At 38.3% G+C, this 4023-nt stretch overlaps 1 pseudogene; it reads right to left on the reverse strand.

The window, feature by feature from the left end:
- Positions 1 to 2994: 2994 nt before the first annotated feature.
- On the reverse strand, positions 2995 to 3107 carry Gm51835 (annotated as a pseudogene).
- Positions 3108 to 4023: the final 916 nt, after the last annotated feature.

Here is a 4023-nt window from a genome sequence, read left to right on the forward strand (position 1 = left end):
TGAGACATGCTGGCATTCTAGACTGCTTACTAAAAGTTTCATAAACTTCCCTTGGATGTAGGTGCACCATTTTCTTTAATAACTCATATTCAGCTGACAGTTGATTAGCTCAATTGGCCATTGTAAATAATGGATCAATAAATGTAAATGTGTTGTGCAATATTTCTTTGGTGCTTTGACTTGGGTTGGTATCTATAAAAGAATGGCAAAGCTAGGTAGTCCTAGTAACTACAGCAGTCCTAGTCTGAGACTTTGAGAAGTATCCACACTGACATCAATAATGACTATATGTGTTTACATTCCAACAGTCCTTTAGATTCATGTCTCTGGTTCAGATGAGAGACAAAGATCACATTTGCACACATAGAACTCATAGGAGGTTGGGGCGTATTTATAGCTGTTCAAATGATTCCATAGAGCAATTGCCATCCTTCTTTTATTTCAGTCTCCTTTACTACATACCATTCTCTTTTTTATTGGATATTTTCTTTATTTACATTTCAAATGTTATCACTTTTCAGGTCCCACCCCCCAGAAATTTGCTATCCCATCTTTTCTTCCCCTGCTTCTATGAGAGTGTTCTCCCACCCACCAGCCCACTCCTGCCTCCCTACCCTTGCATTCCCCTACACTGGGGCATAAAGCAGGACCTAGGGCTTCTTCTCCCATTGATGCCCAACAAGGCCATCCTCTGCTACATATGCAGCTGGAGCCGTGGGTCCCTCCATGTGTACTCTTTGGTTGATGGTTTAGTCCTGGGAGTTCTGGGGGTTTTGGTTGGTTGATATTGTTGTTCTTCCCCACCTGGGGATCTATCCCATGTACAGTCACCAAACACAGATACAATTGTGGATGCCGAGTGCATGCTGACAGGAGTCTGATATAGCTATCTCCTGAGAGGCTGCGCCAGAGTCTGACAAATACAGAGGCAGATGCTCACAGCCCAACCAAACTTACATCTAGAATTTGACAACTAACTCATTTGATGCATGTACATTTTCCTGACCTCAGGTATAGCACTCATTAAAAAATAATATCAAGTCTTTTTAAGCTCTTTTCATCTACTGTTTACTGATGATATAGGGGCACACTGTTATTGTGGCCAGGGTTAATGAGACAATGTGGTGCATAGGATCTACTGAGTTCATGTCAGCAAACCAATCATGTAAAACCATGAATATGCTCAGAAATCAATTTGAGGAGACTATGTATGTCATTGAGCCTCATGAGGTTTAAATTTCCTGTGAAAGTATCTCACAAAGTTCTCTAGGCATTATGCTTAATGTGAAGTTTTCACTTGATTATCCTTTTTCTCTTGAAGAATTCATGAAGCACTGCACAGCTTATTTCTCAGTTTGTTTGATCCAAGCACAGTCATTTCTTTGTTGGAGTCTTTTCTTCCAGACATCTGCTTCTCCTTAAAATGGAACTTATCTGTTATATTTGCCTAACTTCCTTGGTGAAAGGACCTCTTAGCTTCCTATATGTATATATCTGGGTACAAAATAAAGATGTGTTGGATGTAAGTCTTGTAATTCAACTTAAGTCAATTTTTGTTATGGTCAAACCCCAAATACCAAGGTAGTTGAAACAATTAAGCAACGTTATTTAATACCTAGGTCTCAACATCATGATTTTCAGATGATATGATGAAGTTTACCTGTTTGAGCTATTGCCTTTTTGAAAGTATAAAGCCATCTGATATTCATTTTAACAGTGCATAAATCAAGGCAGCTTACATAAATCAAAGTGATGTTTTCAATTTAAGACTCCAAGAGCCAAGAGAGATAAGCCCATCTTAAGAGATCCAAGGAAATGAGGGAAACAGATGGTGGAGACTTTGTATTTCAGAGAGGTAATTTTCCTTCCTTACCAAGAATTTAGTTTCTCCTTTTTAGTTATAAAGCCAGAGAGAGAGAGAGAAGAAGAAGAAGAAAAGATGAAAGAAAGAAAATGGCTGAAGAAAGAGAGAGAGAGAGGAAGGAAGGAAGGAAGGAAGGAAGGAGAGAGAGAGAGAGAGAGAGAGAGAGAGAGAGAGAGAGAGAGAGAGAGAAAGAAAGAAAGAAAGAAAGAAAGAAAGAAAGAAAGAAAGAAAGAAAGAAAGGACAAAAAGAGAGAAAAGATAATGAGGAGGGAGGAGAGGGAGGTAAGAAGGGGAGGGGAATGAAGGAGAGAGGGAGGCATGGAGGGAGGGAGGGAGGGAGGAAGGAAGGAAGGAAGGAAGGAAGGGAGGGAGGGAGGGAGGGAGGGAGGGAGGGAGGGAGGAAGGAAGGAAGGAAGGAAGGAAGGAAGAAACCAAGGAAGGAGAGAAGGAAGGCAGGAGGCCCCTGATAACCATCCCATACCTTTTAAAATTAACTGCCCTTATCACCTGTAATTAAAGTACAAAGTAGCAGATCAAATCAAGGCAGCACAGGTTAGATGAGTGGTCAGAAACATCACATTTCTGCGTCCCTTTAAAAATGCCAAAGAATACAGAGAACTAATCATGTCAGTTCCCTTTGAGAACTGTTTAATCAGGTGCTTTAGGAAATGAGAAATAAACAGACCATGTGCTATAAATTACTTCCCTGTGTTGTATCATGAATTCACTAGTGTGTACTCAACTTGAGAAAACAATAAGAGCCTGCAGAAAAGGCACTGGAGTGTATGTCAGCAGATGTGGGCCCAAGTATTTTATTATTCTATTATATTAGCTTTAGCCCTCAACAAAGTCACCTATCTCCTAGACATCCCAAATTGGAATAAGGATACCTCTGCTAACTAACGAGAGTGCATGCTGTAATAACCAAAGAAGTATTTCAAAGTATTTTGATATAGGAAAACATGTGTAACAGATTTTGTTCTTAATCCAAAATCCATTCTCGGTGAGAGAAGAGATGGGGCAGCCATAGTCATGGGGTCTGGGAATCATGATACAGGGAGAAGGAAATAAAAGTTCTCTTGTTCTCATTGTCTCTGAAGCAGTGTTTGTCACCAGAATGGGCACAATAAGGAAGGTATGTAGGGGCATATCTATGATATATATATATCTATGATATATGCTAGCATAAATACATATGTTGAGATTTATACACTTGATCTTAGCTAAAAAGCCGAGAAGCAATATATGTTAACAATTATATAGTAAAATAATTATTCACGCACAGGACATTGGGAGTACAGCACAAGAGAGGTTATATATGCATCTGTCAGTTTCTACCAGTAATTATATCTGCATATATTTGCATATATGGATAAACAATATCAAAATCAGGCTGTTGAAATAGACATGATGGCCATCAGTATTTCTGTCAGTTTATTGAGGAATGTAGATCATGTAACCACTGTCACAGTCAATATACAGAATAATTCCATCACCATGACAATCTCCCTCATGTATCTACTTGACAGCCATACACTGAAGCTATCATAACATTTATCAGTAGGTCAATCATCTAGTAAGTATATATTTCATAGGGAAGCTGAGCATCAAGTTGGACATTCTTTAAAACAAATGAAATTCACAGTCCATCTGAAGATCTATCATGTGTAACCCACATTGAGTCCTTAAAGTAAGACCTCAGATTCAGAAATGAGAAACAGAAAATTTCACACTGTAAAACTCAGGTTGATATTATGACTAATAAGGAAATAAGATTAAAATTGACTCCCTCCCTCTTCCTTTCCATGTGCATGCACACACACACACACACACACACACACACACACAAGCACAGTCATTCACTAAAGTCAGATTTTACTATTTTACCAATCTATGGAGAGAAGTGTTCATGCTAGTTTTCTTAGTCTTAATATCATATCACCAGACCTGAATTTTAAAAAGCTTCCTTGAGTAATTAAAAAAAAAAGTTGGCAAGTTTGACCAAACTTCTTGCTTTTACACAAATGCAATGTTTGGTTTCCTTTGGTACAGCCAAAAAAAAAAAAAAAAAAAAAAAAAAGCCAAAAAAAATCACATGAAACCACAAATCAGATTACATTTTGCAAAATGGCTCCCCATTGTACTTCAAATAAAATCCA

Source organism: Mus musculus, chromosome 10 (genome assembly GCF_000001635.26).
Source record: "Mus musculus strain C57BL/6J chromosome 10, GRCm38.p6 C57BL/6J".
NCBI classification, from domain to species: domain Eukaryota; kingdom Metazoa; phylum Chordata; class Mammalia; order Rodentia; family Muridae; genus Mus; species Mus musculus.